The sequence below is a fragment of the Leopardus geoffroyi genome, chromosome A2 (assembly GCF_018350155.1).
Source record: "Leopardus geoffroyi isolate Oge1 chromosome A2, O.geoffroyi_Oge1_pat1.0, whole genome shotgun sequence".
Lineage (NCBI taxonomy): Eukaryota > Metazoa > Chordata > Mammalia > Carnivora > Felidae > Leopardus > Leopardus geoffroyi.
This window is the reverse complement of record NC_059331.1, coordinates 82693917-82712495: the sequence shown is the minus strand read 5'-3', so window position 1 is coordinate 82712495 and position 18579 is coordinate 82693917. Positions and strand designations below refer to the sequence as shown.

The following is an 18579-nucleotide window of genomic DNA, read 5'->3' as shown; positions in this document are numbered from 1 at the left end:
GCCTGGGTGGCACAGTTGGTTAAGTGTCCGACTTCAGCCAGGTCACGATCTCGCGGTCCGTGAGTTCGAGCCCCGCGTCAGGCTCTGGGCTGATGGCTCAGAGCCTGGAGCCTGTTTCCGATTCTGTGTCTCCCTCTCTCTCTGCCCCTCCCCCGTTCATGCTCTGTCTCTCTCTGTCCCAAAAATAAATAAACGTTGAAAAAAAAAAAAATTAAAAAAAAAAAAAAAAAAAAAGAAAAAAAAAACTATTAAAACAGAAACTCTTAAGTACCAACCAGTGTGTACATTGTACACACTTAAATGACTCACAAGAATGAAGTTTTTTTCATATACATCAAGATTACACCATCTTGTTGCTTATCAAAAGATGTTCAAGTAGACTCCAAACGGCATACAATACTACCATCTTAAACAGACCGCATTTCAAACATGCAAACTATGCCACTGGTAATAAAGCTTTGGAATGGGTGTTCATTCTATTATTTGACCACAAACAGGATAGAAAGCAAGATCAGTTGAGAATTTAATCTAAAATAGAATGGAAGCTGTCATTTTCTGCACCAGCATTCCTCACTCCTCTCCTGCCATTTTTAGCAAATACTCTTTGTCTATCTTGAAGGGTCTCCATCCCTCTTTGCTGTACAGATGAGAAGCACCTCTTCTTTTGTAGAAATTGATAGATGGTTCGTTCCATTCTTCTACCAAGAAGTGCACGCGGCTGCAGTGACATTTCATTGCAACCTGGCTTAGGTTCTTCAGAATCTGTGATCCTATGCCAAAGCCTCTGTAATCACTCATTATGAATAAGTCCTCAAGATACAACAGTGTGCCAATCCGCAGGTCATACGTAAACTAGTACATGGCAACACCAACAACGCTGCGTCCTTCCAGAGGTCGGTGCTCCTTGGGCACTTCTGCAACCAGGCAGTGGTAGAAAGGGTGCTCTCCGAAACCATCCTCTAATAGATCTTTTTCAGTTAATGCTACTTGCTCTTCCATATATTCTTATTTGGCCAGTTCCTTGATCAGCCGCAGGATGTCACTGCAGTGGGTGGCAGGGGCTGGGCAGATGACGAATTTAGCCATTCTTGTCTTTTGCTTTTCTTCCTTTTATGGACCAGGCCCCTGTACTTGAACAGCAAGAGGAGGTGGTTCCTCATTCGTCTCCCAGGAGCGTCCCTTTCTCAGTCAGGCTGGCACCATGACCCGGTGAATCTCTGCAAGCGACGGAAAAGCTTCACCAGACTGAGACTAGCGCAGCACTGGGAATCTTTATTTTAAATAAACACAATTGCTACAGCTCTGGTACCTTCAAGAAAAAACTACCAATAATAAATTCTTTATGGAGTTATTTTTAAAGAACAAAATGTCAATGTTTTACAGAAATAAAAATTCATAAACATGTAGATCACAATTACCATGTGGGTTACGGTTTAAACTGAAAAATAAAGTCTTGAAAGCAATTGAAGACACAGGGTAAACATCAAGTAGTAGAATTCCTTTTAGCTTCTATGCCCATCATTCTCAGATGCTGGAAAGTTCTCTGAAGTACACCTTCAGCGGGGCAGCATGAAGAAACCACTCTTATGGTCCATCTCAGTATTAAGAAACTAAATACTAAGAAACTAAGTTTCCCCTTAGTTCCCAATATCCAACAGGACACTGAAATGGGTCAATAACTTATAGTTTTAACTAAGGATTTTCACTTTTAGCATTAATTGAAAATTATAATCCTGAGAAATTAAAACTATTTCAAATAATTACAATTAAGAGACGAAATGGACACCAGAAACAGGCAGAGATATTATGAGGAAATTCAGGAGAGAGCACTTTCTGACTCACAACATCATTCTACCTAAAAGTCCTCTTATTTACACATTAAAAAAAAATCTTGTTTCAAGGGGTGCCTGGGTGGCTCAGTCAGTTAAGTGTCTCACTCTTGATTTTGGCTCAGATCATGATCTCACATTTTGTGGGATACAGACCCACATCAGACTCTGTGCTGATGGGGTGGAGCCTGCTTGAGATGTTCTCTCTCCCTCTCTCTCTCTGCCCCTCCCCCTGCTCGCACGCACACATGCGCACGCTTTCTCTCTCTCTCTGTCTCTCAAAACAAATAAACACTCAAATAAAAATCTTGTTTCAAGGAATGAGAAATCGAGAATACAGGAACGGTTTAAAGACAGACATGAGGGAGGTAGAATAAAATGATTACATGAAGAGCCCTTCATTTTGATTATTCTCTCTCAGACATTATCTTATTCATACTAATTTCTCTGGTCCTTTAAATCCTTTTCTCTTTTTCACTGCTTTCCTGTGACTCCTTTCTTATTTTTAAAATCACTGTGTGATATAATATACCCTGAAAATTAAAATCTTAGAACACCTAGACCAAGCCACATGGACTGAACAACTCACTTATATGTAACTGAATCTGCCATGAGTGTCTCTAAAGCAGGGTAGATAATCAGTAACCAACTGGTTGGACTTAGTGGCAGAGCAGACTTGCAGTGACTAGATGTCCTTTACCCTCTTAAATTCTGAATTCAATCAAACAATCATCTTCTTTAAAATCAGAAGAGGTAAGTATGGGGACATAGATTCCACAAGAGTAATTCTGCTCTAACTTGATAATTCAGAATGACTGGGATTAATTTAATCAAAACTCACCTTTAAAATGTGTAACTATTTCAATGGTACTGTATATTTTTTAGTGAAACAATAACCAAAACTAATAAGGAATAGGCACTAATTTGTTTTAATGATTATATTGGCAGTATTTGTTTGCATGTACAAAAGAATGTACTAAATTCTAAAGAGAATTTTAAAAAGAACTATATTTTTTATTTCAAGATGACTCAAGAATATGGACATGGAATCAGGAATATAAAATAATGTATATGCAAAAGACCAAATCAGAAATACATGTTAATTGTTGGCCTAACTAGGTTTGATACAATCCCAGTACAGTACTCAGTAGCTCCAGGCTTAAAAAGGTTAGGAAAGTCTAATAGATCTTGAGGTGAAGCAGTGGCTAAAAGGAGAAAAGCTTTTTGAAGGCTGAGGTACTTGTAAATAGCATCATGTAACCCTAAAAAAAGGGCAATGGTGGTGAGGGATATTCCTGTAAAAAGGATATATATTCCTATAAAGAGGATAAAGATGGCTTATTTTACTGGGGAGTCCATTTTTCCCCCAAAGATTTAATGGGTTAGAGGAAGAACAACTTTTACTGTAACAGAATGTGGGATCTTAAAACAAAAAACAAAAAACAAAAAAAACTAGAGAAGCATCACTTTCAATTACAAGCAATTAAATGTCTCTCCAAGTGGAAACATCAGTTTTCCTTTGCAGCAGACATTTTTTGTTTTAAAAAATACTACCAGAATGGACCCTTTAGTTACATAAGCAAATAGACTACTTCTCTGAAAAAAATTGTGAGGGTGCTGTGAACCTAAATGCAGGTGCTTTAGATGTTTGCAGCTCTGCTTAGTGATGCATATGCCATTAACAAATTACTCTTAAATAGACATTCAGACCTAATTGCGTCTGAAAATTGCTTGGTTTTTTGGGATATGTGTATAGCACATCAGAAGTATAGTGAAATAAGGGTGGTGACAGGATACCAGAAGGGCAGGGAAGGAATTCTCAAGACCCCTTCTGGTCTAAAGCCTCATTTAATTCCACGCTGCAATCTGTCACGATAAATTAGAACCCCAGTGGCTGAGTTCAAGCTTTTCCCCTGAAAGAAACATGATCTTATGGTCAATCATCACAGAGCAAGAAAAGAAGTGAAACTCAGACTGAAAAACAGAAGAACCATCTTCTCAAGACTTAGGGTCAGGGATGAAGAATAAGCTGCAGAGCTATGCTAACAAAATTAAAAAACAAATAATTCAATACACTTTCCAAAGGTTCTATTCTACACACAAACACTTGGCAGACTTGACTAAGTCACCTAACCTTAATAACTGTTGTTGTTGTTGTTTTTGTATTTCTTCTACATAAAATTAAGTCACAAAGCTGAGTTCAATTATAGTTCTCTGCAAAAGATCAGGACAAAAAAATTACATTATTTTTTAAATGCCATACAAAAAGTTAAAGGAATCTCAGCAGTAGCATTTGTCCAACAGAAAAGAAATTTAATCAGATAATATGTTCTTAAAAAAAAAAAAAGATAATATGTTTTCCCACCGAGAAAAGAATGTTATGTAATATTTTGGTTACTTCCAAATTTCAGTTACTTCCTCTCTGTTCTCCCTGGCCCTCCACTGTTTGGATGTTTAGAAAAGTGCCCCATATTCTATGGAAACAAAGGGATATACATACAAATAATGCTTTGTTGGTAAACAGACCAACCTTCTGTAAGGTACCTTACAAAATACCAACGTAATTAATGTATGAGTAGTTATATGGCTTTCAAACCATATTCTTCATAACTGACCATCTATTTCAAGGAGGAAAAAACACTTTCTCTCGAATTATGAGAGACTACTTTGAAATCCTGATTTACATTTATTTGATGTGCAGGCAACCATTTTGTACACGTTAAGAAAGTTCATTATCTGCTGCAATTTTATTAACACTCTGGTTATTACTCCCACAGATTCCATGAACACCTAAGCCTCCGGTGTACTCTTACCCAACCAGAGCTGACCTACAGTTAGCTTTTTTTTCACCTGGTTCCAGACCAAACACTTTGCCCTCTACAAATCATTCTGTACCTGTAACATTCTATATCTGTAACATTCTGTATCTGTAACCACAGGTCTGGCAATCCTGTATTGATTTGTTACAATACATCCCATGACAGTAAGGGGAATTCTAAACTTTCTTCCTACAGGCTTTAATTCCTAATTACTGTGAGCATTACCTCTCCTGGCAGAACATATAGCTAACCACTCCAATTACTAAGATTGAAGTCATAAGATGCAAATGTCTTCATTTCCTGTCTTCTCCATCTCTAGTATCCGTCTATTGCATAAGATGCAAATGTCTTCATTTCCTGTCTTCTCCGTCTCTAGTATCTCATCTATTACTTCTAGTATTATTTTCTTTCCTCCTATTTTGATAAATAAACTTTGAGCCTTTACAGAGGTTGACTGATTAAAAAAAGAAGAAATTGAGATACTACAGTAATATCAAGTGAATTAAAACTGAATCAAATGAATACTATAGATACTTTCTGACCTACAGAAGACTATCATAAAACGAAAATGTAGGGTGCCTGGGTGGCTCAGTCAGTTAAGCGTCTGACTTCAATTCAGGTCATGATCTCACGGTTTGCGGGTTTGAGCCCTGCGTTGGGCTCTGTGCTGACAGCTCAGAGCCTGGAGCCTACTTTGGATTCTGAATCTCCCTCTCTCTCTCCCCCTCCCCTGCTCATGTTCTCTCTCTCTCTGTCTCTCAAAAATAAATAAATGCTAAAAAAAATTTAAAAAGAAAATAAAAAGAAAATGTACATGTTATAAATCTGAAACTAATGTGGCTAATGTTACATTAAGTATATCCGTAAATATATATAGTAGATATTTAGAAAGATACATGAAAGCCATTATTAATAGAGATTATCTAAAAGAAGTATAGGAGAATACTTTTACTTTTTTCTTTACATCATATTCCCCCTCATAATAGATATGTACTACTTTTGTAAAGTAAGATTCTAACCCAAAGTAATTTGAAGTAACTGTCTAAGAAATTAATGTTTCTATCACTAAATAGTATGTTTACAGGGAATCACCTACCTCTACCTATCATCAATCTAATTTTTTATCTTCCTGTACACTGAAACAAAACAAAATGGAGAAGGGGAAAAAGAGGGGAGGACAATGAGGGGAAGTCAGGGATAGACAGGGATAAGGAAGGGGAGGATTGGTGGGTGGAGACAAAGAGTATCTTTGTCTAGGTGTCTGCCAGAATCAGCTCTGGCTTCTAAGGGAAAAAAAATTGTAATGAATATGATGGTATCAAGAGTACAAATGGTAAAACCTAGATGATGATGAAATGGGAAACACACATCACTAAGGAATTCTAGAAAAGAAATGTTTGAAAAACAATTTGAAAAGCTACTCTTAGGTGATCTGATTACCCCTTAGGTCATCACATTCAGAATGGCAGTGGCTCAAATATCAAGAGACTAAAGAGAAGGTGTCTTGCTTCAAAAAGGTAGTTACCAATAGTTTAATTAGATTAAGTGCTTAGATAAAAGACTTAGAGTTAACAAATAAACATAAGCAGGGCAAATGGAGGCCCAGATTTGCACACATATTTTAAGCACCTCCTTTCCTTAGAAAATGAACACATACACCATAATACTATATATCATAGTCCTACTTTTTCCTACTTCTATCATGCTCAGTTTCGGTTTTTGGAATCTCCTTTCAGAAACTCTGAAAAGCAACCTATTAATTCTCACAAACATCAAATTTAATTCAAAAAGTTAACACAGAACCCAAATCCCTTCTGAGTTTGGTCCACTCAATAAACTTAATCAGAGGCCAATCATGTGCCAGGACAAATGAACCTTTGATAGCAAAAGTGTGTGTGTGTGTGTGTGTGTGTGTGTGTGTGTGTGTGTGTGTGTGTTAATATATGAAATTTATTGTCAAATTGGTTTCCATACAACACCCAGTGCTCATCCCAAAAGAAGCCCTCCTCAATGCCCATCACCTATCCTTCCCTCCCTCCCATCCACCCCCATCAACCCTCAGTTTATTCTGTTTGTTTTATTTTAATTTTTTTTTTTAACATTTATTTATTTTTGAGACAGAGAGAGACAGAGTATGAACGGGGGAGGGGCAGAGAGAGAGGGAGACACAGAATAGGAAGCAGGCTCCAGGCTCTGAGCCATCAGCCCAGAGCCTGACGCGGGGCTCGAACTCAGGGACAGCGAGATCGTGACCTGAGCTGAAGTCAGACGCTCAACCAACTGAGCCACCCAGGCGCCCCTGTTCTCAGTTTTTAAGAGTCTCTTATGCTTTGGCTCTCTCCCACTCTAACCTCATTTTTTTCCTCTTCCCCTCCCCCATGGGTTTCTGTTAAGTTTCTCAGGATCCACATAAGAGTGACAACATATGGTATCTGTCTTTCTCTGTATGGCTTATTTTACTTAACATCACACTCTCCAGTTCCATCCACGTTGCTACAAAGGGCCATATTTCATTCTTTCTCATTGCCACGTAGTACTCCATTGTGTGTGTGTGTGTGTGTGTGTGTGTGTGTGTTAAGAACATGACAAGGATACCCTCAGGGCAAGAAGCTAAAGAATCTCTTGAGACCACTTCTCAAAAAGAAAATAAAAGGAAAGATGCCTGTAACCTTCGTGATTCTTTCCATCTCTATACTGATAAATATATTCTAGTTTATTCTGTGACTATATTTTTGTACATACATCATCAACTAGAAGACCCAAATAGGTAAAGGTCATGTTGCTTTTATACCTACAAGTCTCATATTTTAATAGGGATTTATTTATTTATTTATTTTTGTTTACTTATTTAGAGAGAGAGAGAGAGAGAAAGAGAGAGAGCAGGGGAGGGGGAGAGAGAGAGAAGAGTAGAGGAGAGGAGAGGAGAGGAGAGGAGAGGAGAGGAGAGAAGAGAAGAGAAGAGAAGAGAAGAGAAGAGAAGGGAAGAGAATCCCAAGCAGACTCCTTGCCATGAGCATGGAGCCTGACCCAGGACTTGATCTAACAAACCATGAGATCATGACCTGAACTGAAATCAAGAGTCAGACACTTAACCAACTGAGCTATTCAGGGGCCCCAGTAGTGATTTAAATAGTTACACAACCAAAGATCATTTTTACCTTTGAGTCTTTTTTTTTTAATAAAAACAAAAGTTATCAATCAGAAAATACCCTTTGTTATATTTGGAGTGTTTGTTTTTAATCCTTTGTTCTCTCACTGCCTTAGCTGATTGACTTTTAATGTTTGCTGACAGGAGTAGCAAGGACCCCAGACTGTGCACCAGAAGTGGATTATCATCCTGCCTCCACCATGACAAGTCTTATGGTCTTGGCAAGTTTCTTGACCTCTGAACATCTGTAAAATGGGGACAACAAAACATACTTCACAGAACTAGAATGTAAAAAGATAGTGTCTGGTATATAGTTGGTGCTCCTTAAATATTAGTTCTTTCCTTTCTTGGTAAATCAATTTCTCTAGGCTTCAATATCTCATTTTTAAATTGATAAAGTGGAACTATACTTAAATTTATTTATAACAGTATTTATATTCACTAATGAGGATTTGGATGGCCATAATTTTTTAATGTATGAGTATGTGGTGAGAAAAGACTCATTACAACTATGAAAAAAGAAAGAACCAATGAAAGTAGCTATAAATGCCTGGGCAAAAGGAACAAAGAAGAAAGCAGAAATAAGCTGTGGAGATAAATGTCATTTTGACAATTAAAAAGTCAATGTTACACTTTCTAAAGAATTGTTTACAACTTATAAATTAAAACAGGGCTGTCAACACTCACGATCTAATCTGCCCAGATATCTAAACTATATATAACTTGCATTTTCACAAATTTGGTAAAAAAGAAATTGAAGCATTGAGCAATATAACAAAATTAAAGTTACTATGGACATTCTGAAATTAGACTTAATATTTCTGTTCATATCACTAAACCATACTAACAAAACTATTAGGGCCACTTCCATCAGAATTGTTGATTAACCTTGAGATAAATACATACCTGGTATTAGTAGAAACTGATTTTTTAGACTTCTTATAACTTTTAATTCCAAAGTATAGCTTTCAGGGCTTAATAGGTTTTCACTGTTCTTTGATCATAACTACTGACTTTCAAACAAATTTCTTTACTGAATGCCTGGCAATATCTCTGACTCTTTTTTTTTTTTTTTTAATGTTTATTTATTGTTGAGAGAGAGAGAGAGAGAGTGCGAGTGGGGGAGGGGCAGAGACAGAGGGAGACACAGAATGCGAAGCAGGCTCCAGGCTTTGAGTTGTCAGCACAGAGCCCAACACAGGGCTCAAACCCAGGAACTGTGAGATTATGACCTGAGCTGAAGTTGGACACTCAACCAACTGAGCCACCCAGACGCCCCTATCTCTGAGTCTTTATAACTGCTCCTGAAGAGCCTTGTGTCTAATCTACTATATTGCACAGCAATTCCCATTACTTCTCCATTTTCGTGCTCTCTTGTTCTATTCTCTTATTTCTTCACAATGTCCTATTTTTTTAATGTTTATTTTTAAGAGAGGGAGAGAGAGAGAGAGAATGAGAGAGCGCACACATGCCAGTGGGGGAGGGTCAGAGAGAGAGCTGTCAGCACAGAGCCTGATGCAGGGCTCGAACTCACAAAAAGTGAGATTATGAGCTGAGCTGAAGTTGGACGTTTAACTGACTGAGCCACCCAGGTGCCCCCACAATGTCCTATTTTAATCAAGATACTGCCCAATGTTTCTGATTGCCCACTGCATGCGTGAACATGCAAAGCCCCCCCCCCCCCACAATACCTAGAGAGGTCAGACACTCAGGTGACTTTAATAATGAGGAAATATGAGGAAGTTGAATCATTTAATTACACAATATGAACTATGAATGAGGATGATGTCAGACAAAAAGGTGTGGTCTGAGGATATGGAAAGAGCTAGTAACCCTTCCAAATGTAAAACAAGTACCAAATTTTTTACCAAATCTTTAATTCTTCTGAATCAACGTTTTCTTACAGGTCTAAAAAACATGAAAAGCCAAATCACAGAAGTCTTTAAATCCAATCATTAAAATATTTCACCACAATTCTAGTGTTATTTGGGAAAGGGAAGACATGGGTAAGTATTCAGAGTTAAGATATCTTAATTGGGGAAAGAATTCTAAATCATGGAATAAATATGAATAATTATAAGCAAAGAGTTTCTTTGTAACCTTTGCTTCAACTGTCCTTTATTTCTTCTGCTATTTGTTATTAGCAGAATCATATAATCAATAGTTTAAGTACAGGAAAGAAAAGCTGCTTGAGTAGAAAAGCAAATAAAAAAATAACACTTTTAAAAAGATTAAAATCTTTGGTGGGGGGGAGAATACAACTTTTCAAGAAAGAAAAGAGATTTCTAGAATCCAATCAATTATGAAATACATTTCTAAGTAGCCTCTGACATTCAGACGTAAACATCAAAGTCTGAAAACACATTCTCATCTGGAGATGCTAGAATCTAGGTAATTAGCAAAGATTCTATTCATTATAATAGTAGTTAAGGCTATTTAAAATCTTCCCACATATTTTGTCAATTTATGCATCCTCTTAAAATCACACCCTTTCCTGCATTCACCCTAAGAATAGTGTATTACAGGCCACATACATATAATCAAATCATGACCAATTTCCTATTGCCTAGGGAAAACCAGTTAATGATATAGTAAAACACTGACTCAAGTTTAGAAAAAATGTCTTTAAGAATGTTCATTAATTCAACAAAAAGAAATGATTATAGTAGAACTTGCCTCGAAGAAGTTACAAATCCAAAGAAAAATACTCAGAGAATTAGTTATAATTCAAAGCAGAATCAAGTAAGTACTATTGTACTATACACAAATGAGAGTCTGAAAAACAGCAGTACTTGTAAGGTAAAATGTACAACAGGAAACTTACGGGATGGGTAACTCAGTCAGTTAAGCTTTCAACTCTTGATTTTGGTTCAGGTCATGATCTCACAGCAGGGAGAGCCCCACAACAGATTCCGTGCGGGGTGTGAAGCCTGCTTAAAATGTTCTCTCTCTCTTTCTCCCTCTCCCATGTTTAAAAAAAATTGGGGACAGGGGTGCCTGGGTGGCTCAGTTGGTTAAACATCTGACTCTCAATTTCAACACAAGCCATGATCTCACTCCCCAAGCATGGAGCCTGCTTAGGATTCTCTCTCTCCTCTCTCTCTGCCCCTCACCCTGCTCGCACACTCTCTCTCTCTCAAAATAAATAAACATTTAAAAAGGAAATAAAAGAATGGCAAAGAGAAGAAAAAGAATAAAAAAAAAAAAACACTGTTGGGAGCTATAAACCTACTAGGAATTATGGCTAGAGTCAGAGTTGGAAAGGTATAAAATCTGAACTAGAGTTGGGAAGGTATAAAATCCAGAACTCAGGGGGCACCTGGATGGCTCAGTCAGTTAAGTGTCCGACTTTGGCTCAGGTCATGATCTCATGGTTTGTGAGTTTGAGCCCCGAGTTGGGCGCTATGCTGACAGTTCAGAGCCTGGAGCCTGCTTCAGATTCTATGTCTCCCTCTGTCTCTGCCCCTCCCTTGCCCATGCTTTGTCTCTCTCTCTCTCTCTCAAAGATAAATAAATATTAAAAAAATAATAAAAATAAAATAAAAATAAAATCCAGAATTCAGCAGCAAAACCTAGGTGTTGGGACAATTTGTGGCTAATAATAATCTAGGGAAACAGAATGGTTTAAGGAGATCAATAACAAAATATTAAGAAAGACAAATATCCAGCTGGGGTGTAGACGTATCAAAGTCAGGTAAGGAGATTTAGAAAAATTAGTCAGGCAAGAAGAAAAGTGGGACAATACACTATAATAAAAGACAAAAGAGGAAAGAGTTTCAAGAAAGAAGGTAAAATAAGAAGAGCTGAAAATATTGAAATGTTCTGAGGTGGTCAGGCAGTTAAACATGTTCATCTCAAATAATCTTGATCTCATTTAAATAGTAGGCAAAGTCATTAGCCAAGATATGGAAGCTTGGAGTTTGGAAAATGGGGGCCAATAAAAAAGTTAAACAGCAATCATTCCTTTTACCACCAAGACTCAACACTCCAGGATCAGGAGGGGAAGAATTAAACACACACATGCACACCCTGCCACCAAATACCTACAGTATGCCAGGCATGATGCTATCACCTGGCAACACCCCTCAGTAAGTCTTCAAACGGTATACCATCATTTCCCTTTCCCCATGCCTTTCCTGAACAATTCAGTGTCAACATCATTAGATAGGGCAGAGCCATGGGAGCCCAAAGCAAGGTCTAACACATAGGTGTGGCTAGGTGTGGGGTACCAGCCCAAGTGGGGTGTAGAGCAGGGGCTTTGTGGTGTCAGGGTACTCAGAGCCTGAGCAGGGTCAGGAAGATGACCATATTTTGGGGTTACCCAGCACAGACAGGGTGTTAAAACCCATGCAGGGTGAGGAAGATCCTCACTTGGAGAACATCTATCCTAATGTGGGGTGTCAGAGCCCAAGAAAGATAAAGAGGTCTACAATAAAAAGTTTGAATGGGATGAGAAAGGTATCGATATACAGAATGAGATGGCAGCTACAATGGGAGACTGGTTACATATGTGGAGACTGAGGGCTCAATAGACTGAAAATGTTCACTGTGTTTATTCAGAAATCTCTACCTATAAACCTATTAAAGAAATAAGAGAGGAGCACCTGGGTGGCTCAGTCAGTTGAGCATCTGACTCTTGGTTTCGGCTCAGGTCATGATCTCAGGGTTCGTGAGTTTGAGCCCTACATCAGGCTCAGTGCTGCTGGTGTGAAGCCTGCTTGGGATTCTCCCTGTCTCCCTCTCTGTCTGCCCTTCCCCTGTTCTCTCTCTCTCTCTCTCAAAAATAAATGAATAAACTTAAAAAAAAAACCTTTAAAAAAAAGGAAATAAGAGTTCACTTTTTAAAATTTTTAAAAAACGTTTATTTTTGAGAGAGAGAAGAGACAGAGCACAAGTGGGGGAGGGGCAGTGAAAGAGAGAGAGACAGAATCCAAAGCAAGGTCTCCAAGCTGTCAGCACAGAGCCCGATGTGGGGCTCAAACCCACGAACTGTGAGATCAGGACCTGAGCTGAAGCCAGAGGCTCAATCAACTGAGACACCCAGGCATCCCAGTAAGAGATTATCTCAACGACGTGAATGCTATATGTAGTCAGGGGAAAGGCTTAAAAAATAAATTATGGCATATTTATATAATAGAATATTATGCTCATTAAAATTATGTTTTAAAGGTTATTCAGGGGCACCTGGGTGGCTCAGTCAATTAAGCATCTGACTATTGATTTTGGCTCAGGCCAGGATTTTACGGTTCGTGAGTTCTCACTGTGCTGACGGTGCGGGGAACCTGCTTGGGATTCTTTCTCTCTCCCTCTCTTTCTGTCCATCCCCCAATCACATGTGTACTCTCTCTTTTGCTCACTCTCTCTCTCAAAATAAATAAATAAACTTTAAAAAAGTAAAAGGATATTCAGTAATGTGAGAAAATACTTTTGGTATGTTACATGAAAACAGGATAATAGAAAAACTAGATACAATATGATCCTAATATTGTTGGGGGAAATTTCACAAGGTTAACATTAGGGCAATTGTGTGATTTTACTATATTTACCTGCATTTTCCAATTTTCCTATGATAGACATGTATAACTTTTAAATCATAATAAAACCTCATTTAAAAACATCAAGAGAAAATGAAAGCTAATCACAGTAATAACAACTGTTAGGCACTGGACTAGATGCTCTTGAACACATTTTCTCATGGAAAAATACTGTTAAGAAGGGCAAGTTGTTAAGAAGGCAATTGCCACTGCACAAAATCAATTTAATTAAGTCTCACTATGAAAATAAATAAGGTTTTTCCTATGAGTTACAGAATGGAAATTTCAGCTAATAAGTTCTACCTTAATAAAAAAAGAAAAAGTTAAAAAAAAAAGTTATACCTTAACAATAAAACTGTCAAAGTTGAGTACTATAAAAGGGCAGACAGATACCAATATCCTAGCTAGGATATAAGGGGGAAAAATGGGTTAAAGAACCAAAATGCTAAAATATATAGTACCCCAGAAAACAACATTCCATAAGGGACTCTTGTGGCAGAAGGGTAACTTAAATTGCATTAGGTGGTGAGGGAAGGAATTCAAATGGTTCACACAGGAAAGGGAGGGAATGGAGGGAAGGGAGCCCAATAAACGGTTACATGGTAGAACTGGGAGAACTCCAAGTTCTGGGAGCCAAGGAGAGAAGGCCATCATCAGCTTTTTGGCCTCTATAGCAACCAGCAGGGACTGGCCATGGACTGTCTCATCTGACTCCTGTTCTCTGTTCCCCCTCAGTTCTCAAGAGATTAAAAAGATTAACCCTCAGAGCTAGTGAGATTTACTAGACACAGTGCAGATTTCAGGGGTCCCTCAATGGTCCTCAAATGTCGAGCCCCATCTTTAATAAGAAACTAATTCTTTAAGATTAAAAAAAGCAAGTACTTAGTTGATTCAATACCTATCTCTCATGTATACTTAAGTAAAATCATTAAATCACTAAGCGTGAAGAACTAAGAACCTGCTATACTGTGTGTGAGGGGCACTCTCCAGGATCAGGTCACTGTTATTTGATCCTGCAAGAAACCCTTCTCCACGGTGATCCAAAGCTAGAGAGCTGACCCAAGCTGAGCCAATCAGATTCTCTCCCCATTCAAACGTCAGATCATCAAGAGAAACACTTGGATGGCTAATAGAGGAGAATAAAATTAAACAACAAAGTCCTACAGACAAGTTTCTAGAAATTCTGCTGCTAAGGGGCCCAACATAGGGCTGGTTTGCCTTTCTTTCCCAGGTGTTGGCTGTTGCTGTTGGCGTAGTTTACATGCGTAGTGAAAAGTAGAAGCAGAACACAGTGGTGTTTTTTCCTGGCCCAACTTTAATGAGAACATTGCTGTTAATGCAAACCAACACCACTCTGCATAATTTACAAAGATTGTTTATTTTCCAACTTGCTGGTACATGGCAGTACATTCTCAGTGGATTTATTAATCAAGGTACTGCCCAATTAATAACCTTTCCCAAGAAGTCATCTTGGCAAAGACCATTTAACTTCTGCTTTTCTACTTAACCAAACCTTGCATCATGAATTGTGCAGACCCTGCTAATGACAGTGTTATCTCAACAATTCATTTATTAAATAAAAATGTAATTTTATTAAAAATAGTTAAAATAATTATTAAAACGATTTAAAATGGCTTTTTAAAAACTACTTACTACTTAAAACAAACAGGTTAGTTAAAAAAAATAAGATTTCAGTTCTTTAGCTTCTAAATCATTGAAACACAGTAGAAGACCAAATAACAAACTTTATTCTCTCTTGATTTTACCACTAACAGCGCTGTTCATATTTACATGTCAAACTTAAGGGGAAAAAAACTTCAAAAAGACATGAACTTCATCCTCCCACCTAGTCCAAGAAAGGGCTTTCACTGACAACAAAGGTCACAATTCTCTTAGCCAAAAATGCATTTATAAAAATTAATTTACTCAGTTAAATAATAATGACCAAAACCAAGCTAGTCAGTGTATGTACAAGTGTAATGCCTATTTCATGGGGTTGCTGTGATGACTAAATGCATGTAAAGACTTAGGAAAGTGTGCAGCACACAGTAAGTGTTCAATAAATACCACCTGTTGTTACTCAACCAGCACAACAACCATGACAGAGGAAGCTCTGGGCCAACTACTTTACTTACACAATGTCATTCGATTCTCATAACAATCCTTGAAATAGTGTTCCAATTTTTTTTTTAACGTTTATTTTTGAGACAGAGAGAGACATAGCATGAACGGGAGAGGGTCAGAGAGAGAGGGAGGCACAGAATCTGAAGCAGGCTCCAGGCTCTGAGCTGTCAGCACAGAGCCCGACGCGGGGCTCGAACTCACAGAATGCGAGATCATGACCTGAGCCGAAGTCGGCCGCTTAACCAACTGAGCCACCCAGGCGCCCCGATAGTGTTCCAATTTTAAAGAAAGCTGAACAGAGATAGAGAAGTTCTATAACTTGCCCAAAGTCACAAAGACAGCAAATGACCAAACCAGATTCAAACACAAGATGCGCTGGCTCCAAGGGCCTTATTTTTTGTTTTGTTTTGTTTTCCTGATTGATTTTTAAGTTATAAGACTCACAGTGTATCCGTGTGTGGTACAAATACAAATTGAGTCAACATAATGTTTACTTCAAAAGCTCTCAGATACTGTGCTAGAACTTTCTTACAAACTATTCATAAGTCAACATTTTCACTCCAATTTTAAAGATAAAAAAATTGAGTCTCAGAGAGATTGAAACAACTTGCCCGGGGCGCCTGGGTGGCTCGGTCGGTTAAGCATCCGACTTCGGCTCAGGTCATGATCTCACGGTCCGTGGGTTCAAGCCCCGTGTCGGGCTCTGTGCTGACAGCTCAAAGCCTGGAGCCTGTTTCAGATTCTGTGTCTCCCTCTCTCTGTGACCCTCCCCCATTCATGCTCTGTCTCTCTCTGTCTCAAAAATAAATAAATGTTAAAAAAACAAAACAAACAAACAAACAAAAAAGAAACAACTTGCCCATGGTCGGACAGCTTTTAAGACATAGAATTTGGACCCCATCTACAGACACAGTTGCCCATTGGCTGGCTGGCCATTACATAGTCTTACCTTCCTAAGATAAATCTTAATTGTCTTTTCTCAAAAAAATAGCAGTCTGTAGAAACTGCTATGCCTTAATAGCAGAAACCATTTCAAACATTTTTTTTAGAAAAGAATTAAGTAAATATATCACCTATTTCAGACATATCATATCCATCCTTCGACTTGCCAAGACTTGTTTTTTTAATAACCACACACCCAAGAACAGCTATCACTTTTTCTTTGTATTCATGATTATAATTAAAAGTCCAATATTACTACTTCTTTTGCAAAGAATAGGCTAAATGCCATCCTGGAAGAGTGGGAAAAGTTCCCACCAAGGCACTTCAGGTAGACTGAGGGGGACAAAAAAAAAGAAACATTTCCTTAAAATGAATATATATTTATATTGTCCTCTCAACTGTACTGTTTAACTATAACAGGTATTGGGCATGCTTTAACACAAAAATGCAACTTGTTTTAAAGTTCAGCCCACCTCGTAAATTCCTTAAACAGGGTTTCATCAGTCTAGTAAAACCAAAAGGAATATTCCATAAATGTCTTACTGCATCAAACTGTAGATTAAATATTTATTTTACACCTTTTATTGCCCAACCTACAATGATGAAAACAATGAAAATATTTTTTTGCCAACTGACATCTATTATTTGACATGTTTTCTTAGATGGTCCAGAAAGGGGAAAGAAAATTCCAGGACTACTTCATCAATTATCATCACACTTTGAGGAAAATGGAATAATAGTTCATGATAATAGGTAAGATCAAGACAAAAACAAAAAAACAAAAAAAAAAAACAAACAAAAAACTTCCTACAGCTCAACTAGTAATAGCAGAGTTAAAGCAGGAAATGACCAGTAATATGTCAATCAGCTAAGATTGATTATTTTTTTTGTGTGACAAGTAATTAATCTCTTTTCCTTTTGATTTTACCTGAAGAGACCTAAATTTTAAATCACAATTCAAAGACTTTATTTTACAGGATACAGTCAGAATCTTCGAGGAAACCAATACTTCACATGGCAAGGACCATGCCAGTTTAAGTCTCTTGCAGGATTTCCAAAGCTATAGTAATGTCATTCGATATAGACAATAAACAATTAATGAAAAGAAGTAGCCAGGCAAATTAAACCACAGAGACACTACTTCACACCTACTAACGTGGCCATAAATCAAAAGGACAGACAATAACATGTTGGCAAGGATGTGGAGAAATTAAAATCCTCATATATTGTGGGACTGTTAAACGAAGCAGCCACTCTGGAAAATAGTTTGACAGTGATGACCTGATAATTCCACTCCTACTTATCTACCCAAGAGAAATGAAACTCAATGTCCGTACAAAGATCTGTACATAATTGTTCATGTCTGCATTATTCATATTAGTCAAAAAGTGGAAACAATGTAAATGTCCATTAATTGTGAACAGATAAAAAAATGTGGCACAATGGGATTCTACTCGGCAATAAAAAAATTAAAAAAAAAGAAGTACTCAAACATGCTACAACTTGGGTGAAATTCAGAATCATCATGTTAAGAAGCCAGACACAAAAGACCATGTATAGTATCATTCCATTTATATAAAATGTACAAAAGAGGCAAATCTATAGAGACAAAAAATAGACTAGTGGCTGCCTCAAGGTGGGAATGAGTGACTACAAACAAGAAAGAAGTTTCTTTTTAGAATGATGGAAATGTTCTGAAATTAGATTGTGGTAATGGCTGCACAACTCTATAAATTTAGTAAGAATTAGTGAGTTGGATACTTAAAACAACCGAATTTTATGGCATTTATTTATATATCAATAAAGCTGTTTTGTAAAAGAAGAAATAGCTATATTTCTGTAAGATTTCTTTAACATGACAAACATTTTAAAGTGATAAACACACACACACACACACACACACACACACACACACACACACACACGCCTTAGATCTTAGGGGAATCTGGAATGAAAAAACTTTTCCATCAAGTTTTGACTCCTAGCAGGCTATTCCTCTCTATCCAGAAGACTACTTCTGTTTTTTGTTTTGTTTTGTTTTGTTTTTTTGGTGCCTATGCTAGATTATTATTAATTAATGTTAATCTTGGCCTAACATTCATTTGCATATTGGTAAGATTTACTTCCCAAAGGATTTGAGATATTTAAACGCTATGTGGTGTAAATTACAGTTCATTGCAACT

General features: G+C 37.5%; 1 protein-coding gene, 1 long non-coding RNA gene and 1 pseudogene across 10 annotated transcripts in view; all 3 read right to left on the bottom strand.

The window, feature by feature from the left end:
• Positions 1-18579, bottom strand: part of PHTF2 (putative homeodomain transcription factor 2) — a 124961-nt gene that overhangs the window by 56059 nt on the left and 50323 nt on the right. The window lies entirely within an intron of this gene.
• On the bottom strand, positions 443-12692 carry LOC123606368. Its single transcript, XR_006716252.1, has 4 exons — positions 12682-12692; positions 10817-10822; positions 9029-9033; positions 443-545 (listed from the first exon to the last, which is right to left on the bottom strand). It is a non-coding gene; the product is annotated as an uncharacterized LOC123606368 (long non-coding RNA).
• Positions 539-18579, bottom strand: part of LOC123606362 — a 35967-nt pseudogene continuing 17926 nt past the window's right edge.